We start from the raw sequence: 14186 nt of genomic DNA on the forward strand, positions 1-14186 counted from the left end.
AGGAATTTAATTAAAAATTTAGATTCCGAATTAGTTAAATATAAATTATTCTAAAACTTTTGTAATATGAATTCTAATCAAGCGGAGCAGTAATCTTAAGATAAAAATTGAGAATATTGTTTACGAATTTAAATTGGAGAGAAGAATAGATAATTATTAGGGATATATGGATATATTATGGGAAAAGAAAGATTTGTTTTTTTTTTCTTTCTTCCACTCATCTGGCATTCTCCGGAGACTTTTCTTTCCAGGAGATTTTTTTTTTCACGGCTAGCTTATCCTCTCATCCGGCATTCTCACGACACGTAGCTTTCTAGCCGCTCTTCCCATCCAAATCACTCCACGCATGTCTTAGTGCGTGGTAAAAATCTCACCGCTGTTGATCCTCTCGCGAGCTCGGCTTCCAGCTGTGTCCGGTGTTGTCTTCAGCCGCCGCACCTGAAGCAACTCGCCTCTCTGTTCTTCCACGCAGCACCAGACGCACGACTCTCCTCTGTCTTCTCTGTGCCGCCTCCTCGCCGAGCTGCGCGCTGCCAACCGCGCTGGTGAACTCGCCCGGTCCGGCGCACTGCTCATCTCGGCTCCTTTGGAAATCCTTCGCGAACGTCTCGCCAAGTTGTCAGGCCCGTCTTCGAGTTTGGTGGAGTCCCAAGCTTGCGCGCCGTCGGCCTCTTCCTCCTGTGTCCTAACGTCGTCGTCCCTGCTCACTTCATCCAACTGCTCCCTTCATCTCGGCCGAACTCGACGTCCAGCAAGCCGCCTGCTCGTGTTCCATCTCTTCAACCATCAGCTTCCGTGGAACACACTGGTAGGGGTTCTAATCCCTGAAATTGATGTGGGGTGTGTGTTTAAGCGTGTATGGGGGTGCTCTCTGTGCATCGGATTAGAGGTTAGATGGTTGCCGATAGCTGTTGTCGTCTGGATTTGGCCGGCGGGGAAAAGGGATCACCCTGTGCATCACGTTGAAGAAGAAAGGGCTCTTTGTGTGAAAAAGAGAAGTCTAGGGGTTTGTTGAAAACAGTTTTAGAGTTTTCTTTTATTTCAGGATTTGTACTAGAATTAGAAGTGCTGTAGAAAATTGTAGAAAAATGCTAAAAATACGAAACCAGTTTTGTTGAGTTCACAAGAATGAGTACTTACCAATAAAAATATTGGTTAGGTAAAAACTATGATTTTTATGTGTCGTTTCTGTTTTAACATAGGTTACTAATGCTCATTTAATTTCCTGTAATAAATATCTCTCTCCTAAAACCCTGAAAATTTTTATGGGTAATATTTAGGCTTAGATTAGCTTACAGAAAAAAGTTTGATTCAAATTGGAGTATGTTAAGTTAGATAACTAATTTAAGCCTATTAAAAAATGCCTTTTAAAGAAAATATTTAAGTAATTAAGAAAAATCGAATAATAGTTAAACTGTTTGTAGTGTTGAGTGAAGTCCATGGACCACTAACACCCAAGTTGGCCCATGACGTGTGTAATTATTTTCAAGGATCTTACGTCCTTCGCTTAGCAACTAGAATTTATGGCGGTAACATAGTGCAATTGTACCGGGTAAGGATAGTATGCTTGTGGTTTTATCGTTTAAATTCTTTTTATTGCATTTGTGTCCATTTCATCGTCACATCATGATCATAGCATGCATCTTTACTGCACGTGTAGATCACGTTGTCTGTTGATCAATCACTTGGTGGAGTAATTTTCTAGAGACCGGTCATCACCCTGAAGACTCGTGACATTTTATTTTCTTAGTCTTCGGCTCTTCTCTGCAACAAAGACAAGCCCCGGTGCATCCACCACTTTCCTTGTTGTTTACAAAACTTTTATCACTTGATATGATGCATTAGGTGATAGGAATTGCGTGATCAAACAATTGATGCATTACCAACCTTGAGAATTTGAATAATCATTCCTTGATACCTGTTTTATGAACAACTAGTGCTGCTTAGCCCTACTTAAAGTGATAAGATTTTTTTTGAAATTTATTTTTATTACTGGTTATTGTTATGTGTTGTCGGCGTTTCGAACCCGGGGAGTCCCTGGACCGACGAGTAAATTGTCGCCGCGTGTCCCAGCCCAGATGGTTCGGCGCGAGACGGAGCGCGAAGGGGGGATGAAGCCGGAGGGAGACAGGCGTAAAAGGGGAAACCCGCGGCCTTCGTGTTTGTCCCGCGCCCAGGTCGGGTGCGCTAGCAGTAGGGGGTTACAAGCGTCCACGCGGGAGGGAGCGAGCGGCTTACGCGAGCGCCGTCCCGTCCTTCCACGCGCGGCCAACCCTCTGTAAGAGGGCCCTGGACCTTCCTTTTATAGGCGTAAGGAGAGGATCCAGGTTTACAATGGGGGTGTAGCAGTGTGCTAACGTGTCTAGCGGAGGGGAGCTAGTGCCCTAAGTACATGCCATCATGGCAGCCGTAGAGGTTTTGGCACCCGGTTCGGTGTGGTGTCGTGGCCGTCGGAGGAGTGCTGGAGCCTGGCGGAAGGACAGCTGTCGGGGCTGTCGAGTCCTTGCTGACGTCTCCTTAATTCCGTAAGGGGGCTGAGAGCCGTCGTCGTCATGGAGCATGCGGGGCACCATCATTACTTGTTTACCGGGGCGAGCCAGATGGGACGCCGGTCTTGTTCCCCGTAGCCAGAGCTAGCTAGGGGTAGGGTAATGATGGCCCCGCCTGTGACGTGGTCGGTCCGAGCTCTGGGTTGGGCGAGGCGGAGGCTCCTCCGAGGTCGAGTCTGTCTTCCAAGGCCGAGGTCGAGTCCGAGCCCCTGGGTCGGGCGAGGCGGAGACCGTCGGCTGAGGCCAGGGCTGAGTCCGAGCCCTGGGGTCGGACGAAGCGGAGTTCGTTGTCTTCCGGGGCTGAGCCCGAGTCCGAGCCCTGGGGTCGGGCGATGTGGAGTTCGTCGTCTTCCGGGGCTGAGCCCGAGTCCAAGCCCTGGGTTAGGGCGAAGCGGAGTTCGTCATCTTCCGGGGCTGAGCCCGAGTCCGAGCCCTGGGGTCGGGCGAAGCGGAGTTCGTCGTCTTTCGGGGCTGAGCCCGAGTCCGAGCCCTGGGGTCGGGCGATGCGGAGTTCGTCGTCTTCCGGGGCTAAGCCCGAGTCCGAGCCCTGGGGTCGGACGAAGCGGAGTTCGTCGTCTTCCGGGGCTGAGCCCGAGTCTGAGCCCTGGGGTCGGGTGATGCAGAGTTTCCTATGGCGCCTGAGGCCGGACTTGGCTGCTGTCAGCTTCACTCTGTCGAGTGGCACAGCAGTCGGAGCGGAGCAGGTGGCGCTGTCCTCTTGTCAGGCCGGTCAGTGGAGCGGCGAAGTAACTGCGGTCACTTCGGCTCTGTTGACTGAAGGGCGCGCGTCAGGATAAAGGTGTCAGGCCACCTTTGCATTAAATGCTCCTGCGATTCGGTCGGTCGGCGCGACGATCGGGCCAAGGTTGCTTCTTGGCGAAGACTGGGCCTCGGGCGAGCCGAAGGGGTGTCCGTTGCTTGAGGGGGCCCTCGGGCGAGACGTGAATCCTCCGGGGTCGGCCGTCCTTGCCCGAGGCTGGGCTCGGGCGAGGCGAGATCGCGTCCCTTGAGTGGACCGAGCCTTGACTTAATCGCACCCATCAGGCCTTTGCAGCTTTGTGCTGATGGGTTTACCAGCTGAGATTAGGAGTCTTGGGGGTACCCCTAATTATGGTCCCCGACAGTAGCCCCGAGCCTCGAAGGGAGTGTTAATACTCGCTTGGAGGCTTTTGTCGCACTTTTTTGCAAGGGGACCAGCCTTTCTCGGGTGCGTTTTGTTCCGGTGGGTGCGACTGAGCGCACCCGCTGGGTGTAGCCCCCGAGGCCTCGGAGGAGTGGTTTGTCTCCTTCGAGGTCTTAATGCGTTTCGCAATGCTTCGGCCGGTCTGGTTGTTCCCTCATGCGAGCTGGCCGTAGCCCGGGTGCACGGTCGGGTCCCAAGTTCTCGGGCTGGTATGCTGACGCTGTCAACGGTTTGGCCGGAGCCGGGTTTGCGAGAGCAGCCCCCGAGCCTCCGCACAGAGCGTGTAACACCCCACTGATCCCACACAATGGATGATACCAAAAAAAAAACCTTTCTACAAGACTCATGCAACACATAGAGAAAGAAAGTACTGCAAAAACCGGCAGCACCTCCCTTGAAAGTAGCATAACAAGGGAAGCATATAGTTTATACAGGATATAAAAGAAAGATAATTGCCATAGTATAATCAAAATGCAACGGTAGAAAAGAACATTCATGACCAGACAAAAGATAGACATCTCAGCCCACCAAACTAAACAGTTCAACTACCATGAAAGATTAGAATGTAGTAATTCCCTAGACTTGACCCTTCCTGTTTAACATCATTAATAAACAGTTATTCCTTTATTTAAAAGTGTGGTGGCCGTGCTGCTACATCCCTTCTCTCCCAAAGCAAAGATCAGGTGCCTGCATCAGACAATGCAAGAGTGAGATGACACATCTCAGCAAGTAAAAAGAACAAACAACAGTTGGACAATGCAGGCCAACCGTGCATAAGCAACCACATGGTTCCCAACTTCTTCCTTAAATATTAATTTGCAGCAAGTAAGCAAGTAATCAATTACTCAATGCCAAGATGAATTACAAAGTAAAGATCCACCTTATCCACATCACCATAATAGGTTCCACACTTCACCCATGAATGCACATGGCTACAGATGCAACATGACTTCTGCCTTCATACCTCTAAGGATATGAAGCTGCATCATACCCCTTCTCGGGAAACATATGATGCTCATTGTACCGGTACGGTCGGACCATAAGATCGCGACGAAAACTTCAATGCAATGGATGATGAATGCATTATGCATGTCAACAACATGAGTTCTTCCCAAATAAAATGTGCTAGACATATACTTCCACCCATTTCACATCAATAACCACATGGGTAACATGATCAAACCACACCCTCCACATGTATAATCAATAAAGCATGAATAATTTCAAACGATGGTACCCAATTAGGAATATGGATACGAACACAAATAGCACAAACATAATCAAGTATGAGCCTCTTCAATCAAAAGACGAAATAACCATCACTGTTTTACTTGCCTCTACCGAAGTTCGGGCAAAATCCCTAAGAACGATCCGGAAGTCCACCACCTGTTTTTGACACCCAACTTAGTGCACCAAATTCTCATGAAAAAAAAAACTCAAAGACAACACCGCACCTACGCGCAATTTCAAACCCCGCCGCGGTAACAATTCTCCCCTCACTAACCAAACTGCAGCGGCGCTGCTTAACAATTCCATAACTTAAAATTTAGGACAGCAGTGATGATAAACAAAAACTTCAGAGACAACTACATAAAATTCCCCACAAGTTTTGTATACAACCCATGATTGAATTCTAACATCTACTTACCTCTAAACGGTCCTCAAAATAAACCCTGCAATCTGTTTTTTTTTATTTGAGCAGCGACATACGCGGATTCAAACAGCGATAACTTTTAAAATATAATTCCGATTTGAGCGCATAAGTACTTGTTGGAAAGATAAGAAAAAGCCCTACATGATTCTCATACTGATTAACACTAATTACTCCCGAAACATCCCCAGAAACTGCTAACACTGCTGCTGTTCATCACTCTGAAAAATCTGTTTTCTGGACAGCCACATACCCGGATTCAAACGATGATAACTTTTAATTTATAACTCCAAATTGAGCGCATAAATACTCGTTGGAAAGATAAAACAAAGTGCTACAAGATTCTCATACTGATTAACACTAATTGCTCCCGAAAAATCCCCAGAAACTGCTAACACTGCTGCTGTTCATCACTCTGAAAAAATCTGTTTTCTGGACAGCCACATACCCGGATTCAAACGATGATAACTTTTAATTTATAACCCCAAATTGAGCGCATTAAATCTTCACGAAAAAAAACTAAAAACTGCTGGAACTACCGCTGTTCATCCACCACGCAAAATTCTGGACAGCCCCCCCATCTAATCGCAAACGCAACATCTAATCAATTGAATCGCAGCGCAAATGAACAAGGGATGAACACAAAAGAAAAATCACCTTGGGTTCTCCCCTTTTCCTTCCTCCCTTCTTCCTTCCACCAAAACGATTGGAGATTCGCACCAAAAGACGATGATCCGAGCGGCACGGAGTAGCACCTAGGGAGGAGGGGATTGGGGGGGGGGGCGGCTAGGGTTTTGGTGGCTGCAACAATGGAGGGAGGAGGAGGTGGGCAGGGGGGGCGGCGGCCAAGGGGAAAGGAGAAGTGGGGGGGGGGCTGCACATGGGGAGGGGTAGTTAGGAGGGTGGCGGCTAGGGTTTGGGAGGCTAATGGGCCAAAACACCAATTGCAGCCCAACTAACCCACGCGACGGCTCCCGACTGCAACGCAAACGTCAAACCAAATAAATTCTACTGCCCTAGTTGCGAATGTTGTTCACAAAAATTCCAAATCCCCAAAACAACAACTGGATGAGGGAAAAAAAACAAAAAGAACAGCCCCCAACTTCTCTTCTTTGCAAACCGGGTATCACATTCTACCCCTCTTAAAAAGAATTCGACCTCGAATTCTGACGCTTCTATCGGAATGACACAAGAAAAGATTAGCGAATCAACAAAACTTACCCACAACGAAAAGTTCCGGGTACTTCTGCCGCATCAACTCCTCAAGTTCCCACGTAGCCTCGCGCTCTGACTGATTAGACCATAAAACCTTGACATACTTAATTGATCTCTTCCTCAACACACGCTCCGAGAATTCCAATATACGCACCGGACGGCACTCCAGAGTCAGATCCTGCTGCACCGCAATTGGTTCCATCTCAATCTGATGGTCCGGATCCCGCAAGAACTTCCTCAACATAGAGACATGAAAAACCGGGTGTACCCCTGCCATGGAATCCGGCAGTAGCAAGCGATAAGCCAAGCTGCCCACCCGGGCCAAGATAGTGAATGGTCCAATGTATCTTGGACTGAGCTTCCCAGAGACACCGAACCGAACAACTCCCTTAGTGGGTGATACCCTGAGAAGGACTTGGTCACCCACAGCAAATTCCAGATCCCGCCTCCTCACATCAGCATAACTCTTCTGACGACTCTGAGCTGCCAAAATATTCTGACGAATTTCCCGAACCTTTTCAGAAGTTTGCTGAACCCAATCAGGACCAACCAGGGATCTCTCTCCCAAAGTCTCCCAGCACAGAGGAGAGATACACCGCCTGCCATACAAAGCCTCAAATGGTGCCATCTTGATGCTAGCTTGGTAGCTGTTGTTATACGCAAACTCTGCCAGAGCAAGATGGTCCTCCCAGCTACCCTTCCATGACAGAACACAAGCACGCAACATATCCTCCAAGGTTTGGATTGTTCGCTCTGACTGACCATCCGTCTGAGGGTGAAAAGCGACACTAAGCGAAAGCTTGGTGCCCAATGCACTGTGGAGACTCTCCCAGAATTTGGATACAAATTTGGAGTCTCGATCAGAAACAATAGACTTAGGTACCCCGTGAAGCCTGACTACTTCCTTCATATACAAGGGAACCAAATCTGAAGTTGAATTCGTGGTCTTCATGGGAATAAAATGCGCAGACTTAGTCAAGCGATCCACTACCACCCAAATAGCATCCCTGCCACGAGGGGAACGAGGTAGACCCACCACAAAATCCATGGTGATATGCTCCCATTTCCACTCTGGAATTTCCAATGGCTTCAGCAAACCTGCAGGCCGCTTATGTTCGGCCTTCACGCGCTGACATACTTCACAGGCGGCCACATACTTAGAAATGTCAACCTTCATCCGCTTCCACCAGAAGTTTTGCTTCAAATCTCGGTACATTTTGGTTTCGCCAGGATGGACGGTGTAAGGCGTTTTATGAGCTTCTCGCAGGATATCCAGCTTCACCTCTGATTTCTGAGGCACACAAAGACGGCCCCTGAAACGAACCAAATCATTCTCATCAATGGTGAACTCCCGCGGTTTACCATCACCAACCCTCCTTCGGGCTTCCTGCAAAAGACGATCCTGCTGCTGAGCCGCACGCACTCTCTCCATAAGTGAGGATTGAATAAGCATCTGAGTCTCCTCGCTAGCGGTGCCGACATAACACAAAGCGATCCCCAAACGGTCCAGATCAGCGATCAACGGCAAGGCCACCTTTGGAACCCCGGACCTGCTAAGGGCATCCGCCACCACATTAGCCTTCCCCGGGTGATAATGAATGGACAAATCATAATCTTTAATCAATTCTAGCCACCGACGCTGCCTCAAATTCAGCTCCTTCTGAGTAAAAATATACTTGAGACTTTTGTGATCAGTGAAAATGTCACAAGCCTCGCCATAAAGGTAATGCCTCCACGACTTTAGAGCAAAAACCACCGCAGCCAATTCCAGATCATGAGTTGGATAATTCCCCTCATGCTTCCTCAACTGCCTTGAGCCATAAGCAATCACCCTGCCTTCCTGCATCAGCACACAACCAAGACCAATACGCGAAGCATCCGTATAAACTGTGAAACGCTTACCGCTCTCAGGCAAAGCTAGGATAGGGGCGTCCACCAACTTGCTCTTCAATGACTGATAACTGATCTCACAATCGCCGGACCAGACGAAGGGAACACCCTTCCCCAAGAGCCTAGTCAAAGGCTTAGCAATGCTGGAAAAATTTGGTACGAAACGCCGATAATACCCAGCAAGCCCCAAGAAACTTCGGATTTCAGAGACACTAGAAGGTCTCTTCCACTCCACTACAGCCGCAACATTCTTGGGGTCAACCGCAATACCCTGCTGATTAATCACGTGCCCCAGGAAAGCCACTTCAGATAGCCAAAAGGCACACTTCTTCAACTTGCCATAGAATTGATTCTTCCTTAGGGCACCCAGAACGAGACGGAGATGCTGATCATGCTCGGCCTCGGTCTTTGAATAAATCAAAATATCATCTAGGAATACGACCACAAAATCGTCCAAGAATTCATGCAGCATCCTATTCATTGCTTCCATAAACGCAGCAGGGGCATTAGTTAAGCCAAAGGACATGACTATGAACTCATAATGCCCATACCTGGTGCAGAAGGCAGTCTTCTCAATATCCTCCTCACGAATCCTCAATTGATGATAACCAGAGTTCAAATCAATTTTGGAGAACACCTGGGCACCCCTCAACTGCTCAAAGAGGACCTCAATTCGGGGAAGCGGATATTTATTCTTGATTGTCACTTGATTCAAAGCGCGATAATCCACACACAGCCGCTTGCTTTTATCCTTCTTCTCAACAAACAATACTGGGGAAGCCCATGGAGACCTGCTAGGCCTAATGAAGCCCTTAGCCAGCAGATCATCCAATTGCCGCTTTAATTCAATCTGCTCCTTTGGAGCCATTCGATACGGGGCCTTATGAATAGGCTGCGTACCCGGAATCAGTTTAATCTCAAAAGCTGCATCGCGCTCCGGAGGAATGCCTGGAAGCTCTGCTGGAAACACGTCAGCAAAGTCACACACCACCCGGATGTCCTGCACCCGCAAGGCAGCCTCGCCCTCCACCACCATAGAGAAAAAGATCCCCGACTTCCTTGACCAGCGATCAGGAAGCAATTGCGCCAACAAGGATAATGTGAACTTCGGAGAACTCCCCAAGAATACCACCTCCTTACCCGACGGCGCCTGCAATAACACTGTCTTCCAGAAGCAGGATATAACCGCGCGATACAGGGATAACCAATCCATACCCAAGATAACATCGAATGCCCCCAAGGAAATCACCACCAGATTAGCCGAAAAAACCTCATCAGCAAGAATGACGGAACACCCCTGACAAACTGAACAGCTACTAATGGAGCCATTAGCAGAACTGACCAAAATTGGGTGACCCAACCTCTGCACCGAAAGACCAGCCCGCGACACAAAATCCTCCGAAACAAACGAATAGCTAGCGCCAGAGTCAAAAAGAGCATGGGCTGCAAATGAATCAACTGAAATCGTACCTGTCACCACGTCTCCTTGCTCCCTGCCATCCGTAGCGGGTAGCACATAAGCTCCAGAAATACCCGCAGAAGAGGAAGCTCCCGGAGTGAAATTAACAGAAGAACCCCACTGAGCCACCGGAGGAGGCTGGCGCGGAGCTCCAAACTGAGACAACACAGGGGTAGACGGCGCAGGAGTAGGCACAACCTGATACTGCGGAAAACCTTGCATCGGCACGAACTGAGAAGTCCCGGGCACATAAAGCTGCTGTGGAGGAAGAGGAACTGAAAACTGCTGCTCAGCACTTGACATCATATTGATAGTGCCCTGAGAAGAGGAGGAAGCTATCGGCTCCCATCTGAGCTTCCCATTGGGATTCCTCCTACACACCACATCCTTGTGGTCCTGACTGCAGATAGAACACCTGCCACTCCACTGACACTCTGCACGGCGATGCGCATCTCCACAGCGGAAACACACCAGCCCCAACCCGGGCTTAGGAACGGCCCGAAACCTCTGAGTACTTCCTCCTGAAGTACCTGAGTCAGAAGATTTGCCACGGTAAGGATGGTGGCGCTGATGCTGAGACTTGCCCCTCTTGTGAGCTGGACCTCCAGTGTTGCCCCTCCTCGTGTCCTGGCTACGAGGTTGATCAACACCCGAAGACTTCTGCGACTCCATGGTGTACTGGTGTTGCATCTCCACACCCAGCGCCTGCTCCACTGTGGTACGGAAGTCCACCAACGGAAAGGCTCCCAGAGCATGCCTGATAGAAGGCTTCAGACCCTGACGGAATTGGCTCGCCTTCTCCATCTCATTATAGGCCACATGAGGGACAAAGCGGACCATTTTGTTGAAGCCCACCTCATACTCTGTGACAGACTTCTTCTCCTGCTTGTAGGACTGCAAGTCAATCTTCATTTTCTCCAGAAAGGTGACCGGGTAGAATCTCCTTTCGAACTGCCTGATGAAAACATCCCATGATAGGACTCCTGGTGAGGAGGAGTGCGCTGCCTGCACGCCTCTCCACCAAATCTGCGCCTCACCCTTCAGCAGCTGAGTGCCAAAGCGAACCCGATCTTCATAAGCAATCTCGAAGACATTCATCTTATCCTCCACATAAGTCAGCCAATCTGCCGCCTCGACCGGAGTACCACTGCCATCAAAAGAATCCAACTTCATGCCCATCCACTGCATCAGAGAAAGACCACTGACAGGAAGAGGCACCCCGGCCCCGCCACCAGGAACAGCACCCGCAGGGACAGCGCCCCCGGGCACTTCTCCACCTCCAGCTCCCTGAGCAGCACCTGCAGGGGCGACAGGAATGGCTTGCCTCAGAAGGGCCAACTCCTGCTGCATGGCCTGCATCGCGGCTAACATTGCCGCCGGACTCATCGAGTCCCCACTAGGAGCTTGCGGACTACCCCGAGCTCTACGAGGCGGCATAGCTGTATCCACAGGGATGAGAATAATAAGTATATGAGATAAGCATAGCATCTCTCTAGATAATGTCAAAACTAGCACAGAGAATAACATAATCATATCAATAGCAAGACCGAAAACCCATCCTACATGTGCAGTGTGTCAATTTATTACTACTCCACTTGCTAGGACCTACAGCCTATGCTTTGATACCAACTGTAACACCCCACTGATCCCACACAATGGATGATACCAAAAAAAACCTTTCTACAAGACTCATGCAACACATAGAGAAAGAAAGTACTGCAAAAACCGGCAGCACCTCCCTTGAAAGTAGCATAACAAGGGAAGCATATAGTTTATACAGGATATAAAAGAAAGATAATTGCCATAGTATAATCAAAATGCAACGGTAGAAAAGAACATTCATGACCAGACAAAAGATAGACATCTCAGCCCACCAAACTAAACAGTTCAACTACCATGAAAGATTAGAATGTAGTAATTCCCTAGACTTGACCCTTCCTGTTTAACATCATTAATAAACAGTTATTCCTTTATTTAAAAGTGTGGTGGCCGTGCTGCTACATCCCTTCTCTCCCAAAGCAAAGATCAGGTGCCTGCATCAGACAATGCAAGAGTGAGATGACACATCTCAGCAAGTAAAAAGAACAAACAACAGTTGGACAATGCAGGCCAACCGTGCATAAGCAACCACATGGTTCCCAACTTCTTCCTTAAATATTAATTTGCAGCAAGTAAGCAAGTAATCAATTACTCAATGCCAAGATGAATTACAAAGTAAAGATCCACCTTATCCACATCACCATAATAGGTTCCACACTTCACCCATGAATGCACATGGCTACAGATGCAACATGACTTCTGCCTTCATACCTCTAAGGATATGAAGCTGCATCATACCCCTTCTCGGGAAACATATGATGCTCATTGTACCGGTACGGTCGGACCATAAGATCGCGACGAAAACTTCAATGCAATGGATGATGAATGCATTATGCATGTCAACAACATGAGTTCTTCCCAAATAAAATGTGCTAGACATATACTTCCACCCATTTCACATCAATAACCACATGGGTAACATGATCAAACCACACCCTCCACATGTATAATCAATAAAGCATGAATAATTTCAAACTATGGTACCCAATTAGGAATATGGATACGAACACAAATAGCACAAACATAATCAAGTATGAGCCTCTTCAATCAAAAGACGAAATAACCATCACTGTTTTACTTGCCTCTACCGAAGTTCGGGCAAAATCCCTAAGAACGATCCGGAAGTCCACCACCTGTTTTTGACACCCAACTTAGTGCACCAAATTCTCATGAAAAAAAAAACTCAAAGACAACACCGCACCTACGCGCAATTTCAAACCCCGCCGCGGTAACAATTCTCCCCTCACTAACCAAACTGCAGCGGCGCTGCTTAACAATTCCATAACATAAAATTTAGGACAGCAGTGATGATAAACAAAAACTTCAGAGACAACTACATAAAATTCCCCACAAGTTTTGTATACAACCCATGATTGAATTCTAACATCTACTTACCTCTAAACGGTCCTCAAAATAAACCCTGCAATCTGTTTTTTTTTATTTGAGCAGCGACATACGCGGATTCAAACAGCGATAACTTTTAAAATATAATTCCGATTTGAGCGCATAAGTACTTGTTGGAAAGATAAGAAAAAGCCCTACATGATTCTCATACTGATTAACACTAATTACTCCCAAAACATCCCCAGAAACTGCTAACACTGCTGCTGTTCATCACTCTGAAAAATCTGTTTTCTGGACAGCCACATACCCGGATTCAAACGATGATAACTTTTAATTTATAACTCCAAATTGAGCGCATAAATACTCGTTGGAAAGATAAAACAAAGTGCTACAAGATTCTCATACTGATTAACACTAATTGCTCCCGAAAAATCCCCAGAAACTGCTAACACTGCTGCTGTTCATCACTCTGAAAAAATCTGTTTTCTGGACAGCCACATACCCGGATTCAAACGATGATAACTTTTAATTTATAACCCCAAATTGAGCGCATTAAATCTTCACGAAAAAAAACTAAAAACTGCTGGAACTACCGCTGTTCATCCACCACGCAAAATTCTGGACAGCCCCCCCATCTAATCGCAAACGCAACATCTAATCAATTGAATCGCAGCGCAAATGAACAAGGGATGAACACAAAAGAAAAATCACCTTGGGTTCTCCCCTTTTCCTTCCTCCCTTCTTCCTTCCACCAAAACGATTGGAGATTCGCACCAAAAGACGATGATCCGAGCGGCACGGAGTAGCACCTAGGGAGGAGGGGATTGGGGGGGGGGCGGCTAGGGTTTTGGTGGCTGCAACAATGGAGGGAGGAGGAGGTGGGCAGGGGGGGGGGGCGGCGGCCAAGGGGAAAGGAGAAGTGGGGGGGGGGCGGCTGCACATGGGGAGGGGTAGTTAGGAGGGTGGCGGCTAGGGTTTGGGAGGCTAATGGGCCAAAACACCAATTGCGGCCCAACTAACCCACGCGACGGCTCCCGACTGCAACGCAAACGTCAAACCAAATAAATTCTACTGCCCTAGTTGCGAATGTTGTTCACAAAAATTCCAAATCCCCAAAACAACAACTGGATGAGGGGAAAAAAACAAAAAGAACAGCCCCCAACTTCTCTTCTTTGCAAACCGGGTATCACAGAGCGAGAGGACGGTCAAGGACAGACTCGACTTTTTTACATACGGCCCTGTGTCGCTTTTCCGCAAGGAGGAGGGGGAGAAGCGCCATGTTGCCCTTGGAGGGCG

The 14186-nt window shown here is 48.1% G+C and overlaps 1 long non-coding RNA gene across 1 annotated transcript; it reads left to right on the top strand.

Moving 5' to 3' along the window:
* Positions 1 to 201: 201 nt before the first annotated feature.
* On the top strand, positions 202 to 1983 carry LOC103632588 (uncharacterized). The gene is made up of 2 exons (XR_556049.4): positions 202 to 808; positions 1661 to 1983. It is a non-coding gene; the product is annotated as an uncharacterized lncRNA (long non-coding RNA).
* Positions 1984 to 14186: the final 12203 nt, after the last annotated feature.

This window comes from Zea mays, chromosome 7 (genome assembly GCF_902167145.1).
Source record: "Zea mays cultivar B73 chromosome 7, Zm-B73-REFERENCE-NAM-5.0, whole genome shotgun sequence".
NCBI classification, from domain to species: domain Eukaryota; kingdom Viridiplantae; phylum Streptophyta; class Magnoliopsida; order Poales; family Poaceae; genus Zea; species Zea mays.